Here is a 16,026-nt window from a genome sequence, read left to right as displayed (position 1 = left end):
TGCTTCAGAAAATTTCAATATCTCCACACAAAGAGATCCAAAGCTGAACAGCGGGGACCAAAATTTGGGGAAATCGGCAGGGGTTTCTGCCAAAACATGTCGGTAGTAGACGACATTGGTGCGACCCCAAATCTGACTCCGGGGACCTTGAAAATCTCGGAGAAGGACCTTGGAAATCAGAAATCAGAGGGATATGCTGCCAAAACCTCGTCAGTAAGGATTGAATTGGGTTCGACCTCAAAAAATCACTCCTCATAGCCAGCAGAATGTCTTCCAAAATAGCAGACAAAAAAATCTCGATCTGACTATCTCGGTGAATCAGTTCGGCTATCTCTCCACGATCTTGGCAAATATACAAGCACCGAAGCCACAAAGGGCTACTATTCATCATCGGAAAAAGAGGAAGCGCCGACGGAAACAAATCCAGTGGGCTTTGGCTTCTAAATTCTCACTCTCCGTCACAATTTCGCTCTCGACAATCCAGTGGGGAACCATCTTCAACGCAATTGGGGGTAAGCTTCGGAAACACCCTAGATTTTTAGGTCCAAATGAGTTTTTCATGGCATTGATGTGGCTCAAAAAAGTTGAACAGCAGCAACGCTGCTCAAAAATTGGGGACGATGGTTTTCTGTTTCATGAAGGAGAGAAACAGTTCCAAAGTGATGGAATTTCGGCTTGGGTGTATGTATTTCGAGATGCAATTTTTTGAAGTATGTCGGGAGCCATAGAAATAATTTTTTGGGGACGTCTGAAAAAAAAAATTCTGCTGGCTTTGGTTTTCTATGGATGAGCACAGTAACTGTGCGTCTCTTCATTGTCAAATTGACAATGTGGGACTTAATCTTTTGGTTTTCAATGATGAATCTAAGCGTGAAACCACTGTTGTGGTTTGTTTTGAAGAGCAACAGTGTTTTGTGGACACGGTTGGAGTTGCCTCTTCTATCATGAATCCGAAGAACTCTAGTTTTCAAATCAAACGCCTTATTGGCAGAAAGTTCTCTGATCTTGAGCTCCAGTCTGATCTTCATTCTTTGCCTTTCTCTATAACAGAAGGCCCCGATGGGTTTCCTCTTATTCATGCTAGATATCTGGGGGAAATGTGGATTTTTACCCCAACACAAGCTTTAGGAATGGTTCTTTCAAATCTTAAAAGTATAGCAGTGAAGAATTTGATTACTGCAGTTGTAGATTGTTGTATTGAAATTCCAGTCTCTTTCGCTGAACTTCCAAGAAGAGCTATTTTGGATGCAGCTTCTCTTGCGGGCCTTCATCCTTTGAGGTTCATGCATGAAACCACTGCAACAACTCTGGCGTATGGAATCTATAACACGGCCCTACCTGAAAATGATCAGTTAAATGTTGCTTTTGTGGATGTTGGTCAAGCTAGCATGCAAGTATGCATTGTGGGATTCATGAAAGGTCTGCTCAAGATCTTAGCACATGCAATTGTTCGTTCTCTTGGAGAAAGAGACTTCGTTGAAGTTTTGTTCTGACACTTTGCAGCAAAATTTGAGGAGTATAAGATTGATGTTTATCAGAATGCTCGGGCTTGTTCTAGACTTCATGCTGCATGTGAGAAGTTGAAGAAGGTTCTGCGTGCAAAACCAACAGCACCTCTTAATATTGAATGTTTGCTGGATGAGAAGGATGTGAAGAGATTCATCGAAAGGGACGAATTTGAGCAAATTATTGTTCCTATTTTGGCGAGGGTTAAGGGCCCGCTTGAAAAGGCCTTGTTGGAAGCTGGACTTACTATTGAAAACATTAATTTTGTTGACGTAGTAGGATCAGGATATCGTATTCCATCGATTATTAGGATAATAACCAAGTTTTTTGGAAAGGCGCCAAGGCGTACTATAAAAGCTAGTGAGTGTGTTGCAGAGTTGGTGTATGGTGCATTGCAGCCAGGAGATGTTCAAAAGGCTGTAGAAAAGGAATTTGAGATGGCTTTCCAAGACAGAGTGATGGAAGAAACCAAAGAACAGAAGAATGTTGTTGAATCTTTTGTTTATGACATGAGAAACAAGCTTAAAGACAAGTATCACAACTTTGTAACTATGTCGGATAAGGAGGAATTTTCAGCAAAACTTCAGCAAGTGGAAGACTGGTTGTATGAAGAAGGTGAAGATGAGAATGCCAATGAATTACCTCTGGGGGCTCCACTAGATAGTCAGGTAGGAGCTCATTCAGAGATGATAAGCAAATTGGAAGAAGACAGGCAGTGGTTAGATGAAATGCCTAGACGACAAGGGGAATACTATTTGATTCTTAGAAGTTTGCGGTGGGTTTCTAAATTGGTGCAAAATATGATAGGGGGATGTTTTTTATTACCATTATGGTTGATGGGTTCTGTCAAGAGGACTATCTTACCGAGACTTTGGTTCTATGTGAGATGATGATGCAATTTCAACTTATTGCTGTTGTTGTAGTCAGCGTGGTGGTCTCCTTTCATCACTTCCCTCTGAATGTGGAACTTAATGACCAATTTCATCTAAAATGGCTTCCAACAGCAGCGGTAGAGATCTCAAATACCATGGAATTTACGTATGATGAGGTGTTAGCTGTAATTCAGGACAGTGAGCAGCAGCTTGTGCTGTCTGGAATTTTGAGAAGGAAAAGCTGGTTGGATCATGCAATGCTGGGGTTTCTACTGATGTTGATGACGAGGAAAAACCCTGTAGTGGGCTTCCTAGTGTTGTTCAGTTCCACCAACCATACAACGTCACCATGCTAATCATGTTGTCCGTGATGGTTTTAGGCCTCTGAGTGTTTCCAGGTGCAGCGACTGTAGGGGGGGGGTGGTCAGTGTTGCTGAGTCTACTCATTCCCAGGGGGCTGGTCATGATGTTGTTGCTACCATGCTGGCAATGTATCGGCAGTGCAACTTTGCCAATGGGGGGCCATCGTGAGGGGATGTTTCACACCAGTCTAGGACTGAAGGAGGGCAGCGTTGCTGTTGGGAGAGATGTAGCGACATTCGGCATGCTTTCCAATATTTGATCATTAAAAAAATAATAATAATTGTTCCTAGAGGGAATGCTCTAGTTTTTTGGCATCCAGAGGGCGAACATAGCTCCCGTGGATGCTACTTGGGAACAGGGGGAGACGTCGGTATACAAACCGTACTTTCGAGCATGAGGACAAGCTCGTTCTTCCAGGGGGGGTATAATGTTATGCACATAATAACATTTATATTTTAATTATTTTTCTTTAATTTATATTATTTTATTTCAGTTTTAGGCCACATGGGTATTTTTGGAATATTTTATTTATAGGGGTATTTTTGTAACATTTTATCTTAAACCCAATGAGGATGAAAGCTATTTAAGGAGTAAAAGTAATGAGAAAGATAAGCATTGATTTTAGGTTAATTTTAGGTTAAACAGGCTTAGAGCTCTCCTTGACGAGCTCTAGGGTTTTCAACTTTCCCTTTGGCTTGATCTTCGTCTTCCTCTTCTCCTTCCCTACGAATCCTTGTGTGAGATCCGGGACCATAACAATAACACATTGCACTTGACAAAAAGGACAAGGGAAGTTATTTTTCCCCAAAAAAAATCCACTGCATATTGGTATAGAAAATCATAAATAGAGCTAACTAGAAGAATTGAACTGGTCAAAAAACACTTATATAATAATAAAGCTCCTCAAGAATGTAGATCACCAAGCCATATAAAAAGGCAATCAACTCAAGGATTAAATCATACACGTAAAGCATGCTGTCCTGAATACTTGATTATGTTAGTAGCACTGACTTATTTTTAGACAAATGTCATTCCAAGAACTCTCTCAAAAAGAAATTGGGATCATATATGGCTAGTTAAAATCATTCACAAGCTAAAAATAATGATCTTAACTTTTAATAGAAGCATGTGCGTGAGGTCATGCTTTAAAAGAATTCAACTAGTACAGAGGCCATGACTATTTGTCTAAAAATAAAAAGATAATTTTTGTATAGAGTTATTGAATCCCACCTACCACAATCAAAATGATTTTTTTCTTCTTTTAATTGTAAGTTATGGATAAGCCATGCCCTAAAAATTGAAAAGATTTAACCTAATGCTACTAACTGTCTATACCATATCCACTTCAAACTACATTAAGAAAAGAAATAGAGGACTTCCAGACTCTAGATTGTTGAATTTAGGACTCCATTACTGATATCTCGAGCAAGGTGAGAGAGGGAAAAACAAAAAGAAGGAGAGAGAGAGCTCTCGGGTAGAGAAGAGAGAAGAAGAAAGAATTTAGGCAAGAAGGGAACTCTATACGAGAGAGAGAAGGGAGAACAACTTCCTTTGATGATTTAATTCCAAGTACAAGCTCCTTTCTTTATTTATAGTAGAGAAGTGATAGAGTCCATGTACAATTCACTTCATTCTCCTAATTACATTCCAACTCTAATTCTTAAAGATAAGTCTATCATGATAAGATAACTCAACATAATTTAGAATTCTAACAAAACTCTAACTCTAACTCTTCTATAAGGACATGACCATAGGCTGAAGATGCCAGCTCATGCTTTATCTTTGTGGGTCCCACTTGATCTTCAAATCTTCCAAATCATTCCAGCTCGTGCTTCTTATCTTCCAACTCATGCCAGCTTGTGTGATGACTCCTCATGGCTTCTCACGTCCTCATGGTGGGTCCCACATTCTAACACTCCCCCTCAAGCTAGGGGTGAGAAAACATCGTAAATGCCTAACTTGCTGCAGATGGTGGACAAAATTTTATGAGTGACTGGTTTGGTGAGAATGTCTACAACTTTGCTTTGTGTAGTTATATGTTTGAGAGATAATATGCTGGTTTGGAATTTTTCTCATATGAAGTGGCAATCTACTTCAATCTGCTTTGTTATCTCATGGAAGACTGGATTTGATGTGATATGTATGGCTTCCTAATTATCCCAATATAGATCCATAGGAGCTTCTTTATAGAATCTTAGTTCAGTGAGAAGAGATTTGATCCATAGAAGCTCACTAATTGTGTGAGTCATGGCTCTATATTATGCTTTTGTATTCGACCGTGCAACTACATTCTTCTTCTTGCTTCTCCATGTAACTAAGTTTCCTCCAACCATCATACAATATCCTGAAGTAGATTTTTTCTCATCAAGGGATCCGGCCCAGTCTACGTCTGAGAATCCTTCGATGTTGAAGTGGCCATGATTCTTATAGAGAAGCCCTTTTCCTAGAGCTCCTTTCAAATATCGCAATATCCTTTCTAGTGCTTGCGAGTGACTGAGTTGTCATTTGTGCATGTATTGACTCACCACAGTTACTACATATGATATATTTGGTCTTGTTATGCAGAGATAAATGAGTTTTCCCACTAGCCTTTTATGTTTTCCGATATCTACATCTTCTCCAATACCTGAACATAATTTTGTATTTGAATCCATAGGGGTGCTAGTCTACACCCCATCATTCATGTCTCCTCTAGTAGTTCAAGGATATAGTTCCTTTGGGAAAGTACAATCTCATGTCTTAATTGTAGTACTTCAATCCCCAGAAAAATATTTAACTAGTTTAAAATCTTTTGTCTTGAATTCTGCACATATTTTTTTCTTTGGTTTCCTGAATGACCTCGGGATCACTTTCGATTAAAATAATATCATCAGCAGATACTACCAAAATTACCTTGCATTTAGCTTTGTCTTTAATAAATACGGACTGATCTACCAAACATCTGTGAAATTGAGCATGTATGAGAGCTAGACTAAATTTTTCAAACCATGCTCGAGAAGACTATTTCAGACCATAAAGAGATTTCTTCAATCGACATACCGACTCCCCCTCAACCACATAACCAGGTGGTTTATGTACATAAATTTCTTCATTGATATCCCCATTAAGAAAAGCATTTTTCACATCAAGTTGATTCACCTGCCAGGAAGAATTGGCCGCAAGAGATAATAAGATACATACCGAATTCATTTTTGTCATAGGAGAGAATGTTTCCTCACAATTAATTCCATAATATTGTGTATAGTCTTTAGCAATGAGGCGAGCCTTAAGCCAAGCAATGGACCCATCCGGATTGTGTTTCACTGTAAAAACCACTTGCAACCGACAAGCTTCTTACCTGATGGAAGAGGAACTACAACCCATGTCTGATTTTCATGTAGTGCTTGCATTTCTTCGTCCATTGCCACCTTCCACCTTGGATTTTTTAGAGCCTCCTGATAGGACTGTGGGACTGATATGGAGGAGATAGATGAAATAAATTGACAACATAAAGGTGATAAACGATGGTGAGACACAAATTTAGATATGGGGTGAGAAGTAGAGGGCCTAGTTCAAGTTCTGGGTTCTTTTCCCAATGCAATGGGACGAGTATCATATTGCGGGCCAAAAACAATAGGAGAAGATGGACTTACCTCGATGGGATCCATAAACTTAGTAGGTGTGGTATCAGCTAGTGTGTCTACGGGTTGAGCAATTTCCCTAGCACTGGGTACAACCGGTCGAAGAGAATTTGGTACTGAACATAAACCTGGAGGAGCATTGTCAGAATAGTATGAAGAGTCTTCAAAAAAAGTGACATCCCTAGACACAAGTAAACATTTAAGAGTGGGATTGTAGCAAACATAGCCTTTTTGCATGTGAGAGTATCCTAAAAAGGTACATTTGATAAATTTTGGATCAAGTTTACTGTGTTGTGGAGTTAATATGAACAAAACATTGATACCCGAAGACTTTCAATGGAAGTGAAAAAGGATCATCATGTGGCAACAATAACGAGTGTGGGGATTTATTACCTAGAATGGGAGAGAATAGCCTATTTATAAGAAAACATGCAGTAAGGATGGTATGCGGCCAATAAAAGTGAGAAACTTTCATGGTATATAGTAAACTGCGAGCTACCTCAAGAAGATGACGGTTCTTCTGTTCTGCTACACCATTTTTTTGAGGAGTGTAGGCACATGATATTTGATGGATAATGTCATTTCTTGACAAAAGGATTCAAGGTCTTTTGAAGTATATTTTTTGGCATTATCGAACCGAAGTACTTTTATTTTCTGACCAAACTGAGTGAGTACCATAGCATGAAACGATTTAAAAATTGATGGTATTTTAGAACGTTCCTTAAAAATAAATAACCAAGTGATACGAGTAAAATCATCAATAAATGTAATAAAATACTTGACTCAGAAAATATTTGAGACAGACAAAGGTCCCCATACATCCGTATGAATCAATGAAAAAGGAGTAATACTTTTTAAGTTCTGGACAAGGGGAGTATGTAGTCTTTTGGTGTTTGCTCAATTGACAAACTTTACAATTTAACTTTGATCTTTCTTTAAGAGTAGGAAAAAGACGATGAAGAGATTGACCGGATGGATGTCCCAACCTGTTGTGCCATAGATTTGTCTCAGTTTCACTAGTTGAAACAGTATTTATTTTAGGCACATCCATGTAGTAGAGCCCCCCTTGTTCACGGTCTCCACCAATCACCTGCTTCGTTATAAGATCCTGAAACACACAAGAATTGGGTGAGAAGGTGATGGAGCAATTAAAATATTTTGTGATCTAACTAACAGATAAAAGATTCAAGAGAAAATTAGGAACAAACAACATATATGTGAGCGAAAGTGATGGTGTAACAGAAGTGGACCCTTTCCCTAGAACTTTAGCTTGAGAACCATCAAGTATGGTAACAAATTTATCTGAGAGACAAGGAGAAATTGAGTGTAGTAGATTTTTGTTACCTGTGAAATGCTCGGAGGCCCTTGAGTCAATTATCCAGGATGAAGAGGAGGCAGATAGCATACCTGAAGCATAGCAATTGAGGAGGAACTTGGAGTAGAACCCATCAGTGTTTCATTTCTGGAATAAATCATACTCATCATCGGTAAGAGTTTTCTTTTCTGTTAATGCAATAGCCTGATCATCCTTTGTATCACTTACTAATGCTTGATTCGCCTTTGTCCATTTTGTTTTGCCATGGACTTTATAACATGTCTCTATAGTGTGGCCATATCTTCCACAATAGGTGTATTCCTTGGTATAGCATGTATCTATAGTGTGGCCATATCTCCCACACCTAGTGCATTCCTTCCCATCTGTTCTAACATACCCATTCCTTCCACCTCATCCTCATCCTCCTCTATAATTTCTGCCACGGGCTCGGACGCGATCGGATGATGATCCCCTATTCTTGAAGTACATAGCGAATGATACTTCAGTAGTAGAAGAAGAAGTATTTGGAATAAGAAGTAATGTGGCATATACATCATCAAAAGTGGGAATGGCAGAAGTACTAAGAAGTTGACTTTTAGTAACTTCAAGATATGGTTTAATGTTTGCAAGGCATATGGCAGTGACTAAGGCTTCTTTCTGTTTGTCTTGGATAGAGACATCCGTGGAGGTAGGTTGAGCTATTTTCCATTCTTAAATAAGACCTCTAAAGCAAGCCAAATATTCGTGGATATTTTCTCTGTATTTAGTGGTGAGCATTCTTTGGAAGATATCATATGGCCTGTGTAAGTTGTCGGAGTTAGAATACAGCTTAGCACATGTCTCCCAAATTTGTTTAACCGTATCAAGATGAATAACATTATCAGAGACATGTTCTTCTATACAGTTGATAAGCCAACTAATAACCAGAGTACCATTTTTTAACCACTTTTTATAAAAAATATCATCTTCATCAATAGGTGGTCCACGGTTGGTGAGGTGACCAAGGATGTCTTTTGTTATAAGAAATCAGCGAATCAATGTGGACCAGCTCGTGAAATTTGGTACCCCTCTCAAGGGTACAGTAGTAATTCAGAGTATATCACTCTTGTGACTCATGTTTTATTCAGCCATAATAGGCAATTCAATTTAAAAAATTCTCCAATCAAATACTAATCAAAAAAACCAAGTAGATGTCTTTAACCAACTCGGTTAATGGAGAGACTTAGAATAAAAGCTAATTAATCATATTTCTGATATTTAATGAATTATCACTCATAATAGGCTCAATACCAATCTTCTTTTTAAGCTTATGAGAAAGATCGGTGTTCTGAATACAAACTTTGTTGCTTAAGGACAGAGGAGATGGATCTAAAAACGGAGAGAGGCATTGCCGCTCATTACAGTGGCAGAGGATCTGTTACTGGTCTGGTTGAGCATTCTTCATCCAATGGCAGGAACTCAAGAGGGAAAGCTGCTTGTATGAACAATGCGGATATTGCCTTGAGGGTAAAGACATGTAACTGTTTTGGACCTAGTTCTGTTATGAGACTCTTCTACTTTACCCCTCTAAATTGAATTACCTATTTTGGATTTTATGCTACAATACAAATCTCTTTGTTTTTCCATCTGTAGATTGGGTGGCTTAATGCTATTAGAGAATGGCTAGAGGAATTTGTTGGAAACAAGAGCTCAGGGGAATTTGTAGATACAATCGCGAGAGACCTTTTGGGGAGTCGTGTCTTTGTTTTTACACCAAAAGGGGAGGTAAGATTTGATAGAAAAAGATAGTGTATTTTATAGTGGTTAACTGTGTGCACACCATATAATCAATGTTGTTTCTCCTTTACGCAGATAAAAAACCTACCGAAGGGAGCTACTTTGATTGATTACGCATATCTAATACACACTGAGATTGGCAACAAAATGGTGGCTGCAAAGGTATGGAAAAATAAGCAGTTTGTGTGGTATAGTTGTGTTGTCCAGGCTGTCGAGGAATGAGTTTCCCAAAGTTGATGGCATGGTTTCTCAAGAGAATATTGATGGTGAGGCCAACAGAAATAACTAATGGTTGATGGAACCTGCTCAAGTATTGAAGTTGCAGATTCCGCAAGTTAATCAAAATTGTATTCTTTCGTGGATGAAGTTGACATTCTGTCCTATTTGCAGGTCAATGGCAATCTTGTTTCTCCAATGCATGTACTTGCAAATGCCGAAGTTTTGGAGATAATTACATATAATGTTAGTTTATATTTCACTGTACTGATTTTCATTAAATTTTGCTAGCAGTTTCTAATTATTAAGGATTTATTGTGTTAGCAATGCTGGGGGGACAGCCTGTAGGTAAATTTAACAAAAAAAAAAACAACTCTAAATATGGTGGACAATAGCCATAGCATAATGCTACTAAAGAGAAGTTTTGATTATTTGAATGCTTGAGTAAGGCTTTCTAGAAACCAAGAATAACTCTGTAAGAGTGGTCAAACCATACTTGCCAAAGAATGCGTGAAGCAGCCAAAGCATAGACTGCATATTGAATCAAGGTAATTACAAAACTATGAAAATCTTTTGACAAATATGGCAAGCACATCACTAACAAGTAGTAGCAAAATTTCAAGGTGTTATGAACTTAGCAAACTTATCATGATTAGTGGATGTTGCAATCTGTTGTTTGGCTATGTTTATGGAATGTATAGACAATTTTATGGAGTGTTTATGGAGTATTTATGCAGGTATTATATATATTGATTATGCCCAATTTTAAGTAGAGGTCATACCGAATTTTATACATGTATTATATACATAGATTATGCTCAATTTTAAGTAGGGGTCATGCCCAATCTTATACATGTATTATATATATATATATATATAGGTTATGCCCAATTTTATGTAAAATGTATGTATAATTTTATATATAATTTATTTGATATATATTTTTTGAAAAGTTTAAATGTATGTTGAAGTTTGAGCTCGGCTTGAACTCGGTTAAGATTTTTAGGCTCAAGACGAGGCTCGACTCGAACATAGGCAGGTTCGGGCTCGGCTCGATGCCACCCCTAGGTATGAATTCACTTTCGCTCATTTTATGAGTAAATGGAGCGAAAGTGAGGGGGGGAGGGGGGGGCTTAGTCAACAAATATAAAATTTGATCTTCATCTTCATCTCATGCATCTACATGATATTCATCTTCGAAATGGGTGTTAGTGTGGACAAGTTCATGTCCACTGGAAAACAATTTTCAGTATTAATGCCCCCGAATGAGGAAAACGCAAAAAATAAAAGAATTAGTAACTTGTAAAGTATACTTAATTAAAATATAATATTTAAACATTAAATTAGGTAAAATAAACATTATTACTACTCGAATAACTAATTTAATGTATAACAAAAATATATTAATGTACTAACTAATTTACTTATATATTATATTAGTTAAAGATTACTGTTTATTGTACATTAATACAATAATTACGTGAGTCAATTAATTGTGCACATGATTAATCATAAAAAATAAATAAATAACGTTAAAAATAACATAAATGAATATAATACATTTAGTTATTAATTTATTGATAATATATGGTGTTCTTTAACATAAAAAAGTCATGATTAAATAGGAAAAATCTATCAAATACTAACTTTAACACACTATATATTTTTATATATTATTAGTTAAAAATATTTTTCCATTAAATTTAAAATCATTGCTTTTATTAATTATAAAAATGAGTTAATTAAACCAAGTGCTTGAGTTAACAATATTTTAATTACCACTATTAAATCACTAATACAATAGAGTAAATAAAAAATAAATATGATTAATAAATAAAAAAGTATTATATTAATAACATAAGATGGATTTTTTACATGGTATTAATTAATAATATATTTTGACAAAATTAAAAACAATTAATTAATCAAATGCATACTTTAATTATATTTTATTTACCAAAGACTTAAATATGAAGTTTAATATAGTAATAAAATTTAAAAAAATCGGAATGGGGGAAATGGGAGAAATCGAAATGGGGAAAATGGGGAAAATCGAACGAAATCGGAAGGTATTTTGGGGGAAAAGAGAATAGCGAGAGAGAGAAGGGAGTGGGAGGCTGAAAGGGAGCAGATAGGGAGAAAGGAGAGAAGAAAGGGAGGCCGAGAGGGATAAGAGAGTGGGAGAAGCGAGAGAGAGAAACGGAGAGAGAGTCCGAGAGAAGAGAGGGAGGCACGGAGACGAGAGAGGGGGTACGGGAGAGAGGGTGAGTCCAAGAGAAGACCGAGAGACGGAGGCTGGAGAAGAGAGGGAGCAGAGACGGAGGCCGGAGAGGAGAGTCCGAGAGAAGAGAGGGAGCAGGGCGTCGGGGGCGCAGGGAAACGAGAGAGGGGGTGCGGGAGAGAGGGAGAAAAAACGAAAATGAGAAGAGAGAGAGAGAGGGGAAAAAAAAACATCGGGGGTTCAAACCCCCGCATTCCCTTCATCCGGATGAATGGCAAAAAGGGCCGGAAATCACTTTCCATTTTTTATAACGTGGAGATGATGTTTCGCTTCATCCCCAGCATCCAGATGACATGAAGTCTGGCGCTCCACTAACGACGTAAACTAATGAACGGCATAATGCAGCTAATCTTCATCTTCGGCTTCATGTTGACTAACCCCCCTTTGACAACTCGACAGCCCGATGTAATTCAAGGAGAATTCACATGTCGAATGGTATGAATTCACTTTCACTCATTTTATGAGTAAATGGAGCGAAAGTGGGGGGGGTCATTGAATTGAAGTGAAGAATTGAATTGAACTGAAATGAATTGATTCAACTTCAACTCATGTTTGGGTGTTAGTGTAGACAAGTTCAAGTGGGGGGAAAACAGATTCCAGTGTTAGTGCCCCCAAATGAAAAATATGATATAAAGAAGAATATGAGTAACCTTGTATAATATACTTAAATTGAACATATACTTAAACATATAATTAACCAAAATAAATATGGTTACTACACTTATAAGTAATTTAATGTGTAGTATTAGAATATATTAATATCATAATTAATGAAAAACTATATTATATTACTTAATGATTATAATTTATTATAAATTAAAACAATAATTATATGTGACTAGAATAAATTATTTAAAATAAAATAAAAAGTAAAAAATAACATAAGTGAATATAATAAATAAATAAATTATTTGTAATAATATAAGATATAGTTTAACATTAAAACTCTCTATTTTAATAAAAAATAAATAAATACATAATAAATAAATATATTAATTTATCAATAACATAATATATATTTTACAAATTATTAATTAATAATATATTAACAAAAAATGAAAAAATAATGGTTTAATTAATTTGATAATTAAATCAATTATGACGATGGTTTAATTTTTCCTAACTTAAGAAAAATTAAACATCGTCTTCCTCAGCAGCGGGCAACGGCGACGGCGGCGAGCGATGACAATGCTCCGATAGTACGCCAAGATGGAGAAAAGAGGGAGGCCGAAAGAGAAGAGAAGTTGGGAGGCCGAGAGGCTCTGCGACAGAGGGTCGGCCTCCCGTGCTCTATGTCGGAGGTCAAGAGGGAGAGGAGAGGGAGGCCGAGAGACTCTGCGACAAAGGGTCGGCCTCCCGTGCTCTGCGAAGGAGATCGAGAGGGACCAGATAGAGCAAAAATGAGAGGAAGAAGATGGGGCGAAAAATCGTCGGGAGACGAAGGCCGAGGGAGAGGGAGAGGAGAACAGCGAATGAGGAGAAATTTTTCGTGTTTCGGGGGGGAAGAAGCTGTCAGAGTGGTTCCGTCCACTCTTGTTAGAGTTTGTGGTCTGAGTTAGGTACTTGGCTTTCTGCACCTTAAATGGCTAGTCTTTTCGGGTTGTATTGGCCAGGTATCTGACTCAGAACTTCGAAGTTAAGCTAGCTTGGGCAAGAGTAATTCTAGGATGGGTGACCTCCTGGGAAGTACTCTTGCCTAGGACTTTAACATGGTATCAGAGCTAGGCACGCCATGGCCCGTGTTCGTATCCCATGAGAAGCGGCTCCAGAATGGGCGGGGTGGGTGTCAGAGTGGTTCTGTCCACTCTTGTTAGAGTTTGTGGTCTGAGTTAGGTACTTGGCTTTCCGCACCTTAAACGGTTAGTCTTTTCGAGTTGTATTGGCTAGGTATCTGACTTAGAACTTCGAAGTTAAGCGAGCTTGGGCAAGAGTAACTTTTAGGATTGGTGACCTCATGGGAAATATTCTTGCCTAGGACTTTAACAGAAGCAACGCACGTCGGGCGAGGAAAGTTGATGATTCACAAAATAGGTAGGGATCAACTTTCCCCCATTTTTTGCCTGAGCAAATGAAACGGTGTAAACTCACTTCAATTCAATTCTTTCTACACCAACGTAATTTTTTTATGAACTAGGTAATGCGGGGGGAGTTCATTCCACTTCATTGTGGACTAACCCCCCCTGAATACCCCTAGTGAATTCACTTTCACTCTGAACTTACATAGGGCACTAACAAAATTTTGTGCACTGTACCTATTATAAGTGAAATACATTTCACTTACAGAGTGCAATAACAAAGCCTAACTTTAGAATTTTTTTAGATAATCAAGGGTCCCCATACATCCGAGTGAATTAATAAAAAGGGAAAAACACCTTTAAGTTCAACGTGAGGAGAATACGTAGTCCACTGGTGTTTGCTCAACTGGCAGACTTCACAAATTAAACCAAACAAGGTTTTCAAAAAGGAAACAGGTTCTAAAGTGATGTTGTTGAAGGATTTTTTAATCTGTTATGCCATAATCTTGCCTCTGCATTAGAAGTGGAAATCATAGTTACTGGAGGCAAGCCCAAGTAACAGATAACCCCCCCCCCCCCCCCCCCCCTCTCCCTCTGATTCATGACCTCTACCAATCACCTACTTCGTTGTTAGATCCTGGAAAACACAAGAAGAAGATGAGAAGGTGATAGAGCAATTAAACCATTTTGTTAACTGACTAACAAACAAAAAAATTAATGGGAACTGGGGAACAAATAAGACATCAGTAAGTGGAAGTGAGGGTAATAGACTCTTATTACCTGTAAGGTGCTCGGAGGCCCCTGAGTCGATGATCCAAGATGAAGAGGAGGAAGTAGCAAATATCATACTTGATGTAGTGGTGGCAATAACATTAGTAGAAGATGTAGGAGAAGATACCATCAAAGTCTTCATTCTCAGTAATAATTCATAATCATCATCCGTGATAGTCTTCTTGCCTTTCTGTAACTCAGATTTTTCTTCATTTTTCTCATTACTATTAACTACGTCCTAGTTGGCAATAACCCAATCTGGTTTGCCATGAAGCTTCTAACAGGTACTCACTAGATGATTCAATCCGCCACAATGAGTGCACACCACGTTATCAAACCTCGGAGGACAAGAGCTAGTTCTACCACCTCTTGCTCAACCTCCTCTATAATTTTTACCGCACACTCTGGTGGTAGAAGTTGTACCCCTATTACCTGAGTATATAACATATGATACATCAGTCTGAGAGGTGGAAAAGGGGTTTGTTATCCAATGTAGTGTTGCACTTATGTCATTGAATGATGGAAGTGTTGAATAGCTGAGAAGTTGGGTTTTGGCCATCTCAAGATATAGTTTGATATTTGACAAACAAATGGTTGCTGCTAAGGCCTCCCACAACTTTTTCTTGATCCAAGATGTCAGTGGAGTAGGGCTAAGCAATCTTCCACTCTTGAATCAGTCCTCTAAATCAAGCCAAGTAATCATGTATATTTTCCCCTTGATTTGTATTGCACATATTTTGGAACACATCATGTAACTTCTATAAGTTCTCTTTACTAAAGTACAACTTAGCATAGGTGTCCTAAATCTATTTTTCAGTCTCAAGGTAAACAATATTGTTGGCTACATGCTCCTCCATGCTATTAATTAGCAAACTAATTACCAAGGTATCATTCTTGAGCCATTTAACATAAGAACTATCTTCTTCATCAATCGGTGGTATTGGTTTGGTTAGATGTCCTAAGAGGTCTCGAGTAATGAGAAACCTCTAACCGATTGTGACTAGCTTAGATAGTTAGACAGCCCTCTCAAGGGTATGGTGGTAATTTTAAGAAGATCACTCTTAATTCCCATATAGTCTTTTGTCGTTAATCAGCAAGTAAGCTACATGCAAAATGTCGATCGCAAACAATTTATACCAATAAGCAAACGGAGACAAAAATATAAGCCAACTTATGAGAAAAGAATCACAAAGAGGACCATCAACCATCCATCAAAGATGAGTCCATGTGATATCTCATAAAAGGTAGATTTCATACCTTTCTCACACATGAACTTAAAATAGGCAAATCG

At 37.8% G+C, this 16,026-nt stretch overlaps 1 pseudogene; it reads left to right on the top strand.

Annotated features, from left to right (window-relative positions):
• Positions 1-782: 782 nt before the first annotated feature.
• LOC137965203 (heat shock 70 kDa protein 14-like) lies at positions 783-2,909 on the top strand (annotated as a pseudogene).
• Positions 2,910-16,026: the final 13,117 nt, after the last annotated feature.

Source organism: Aristolochia californica, unplaced genomic scaffold (genome assembly GCF_029961685.1).
Source record: "Aristolochia californica isolate CCGP_79_NKW_82.1479 unplaced genomic scaffold, dmAriCali1.0.hap1 SCAF_5, whole genome shotgun sequence".
Lineage (NCBI taxonomy): Eukaryota > Viridiplantae > Streptophyta > Magnoliopsida > Piperales > Aristolochiaceae > Aristolochia > Aristolochia californica.
This window is presented reverse-complemented; position numbering and strand designations above follow the sequence as displayed.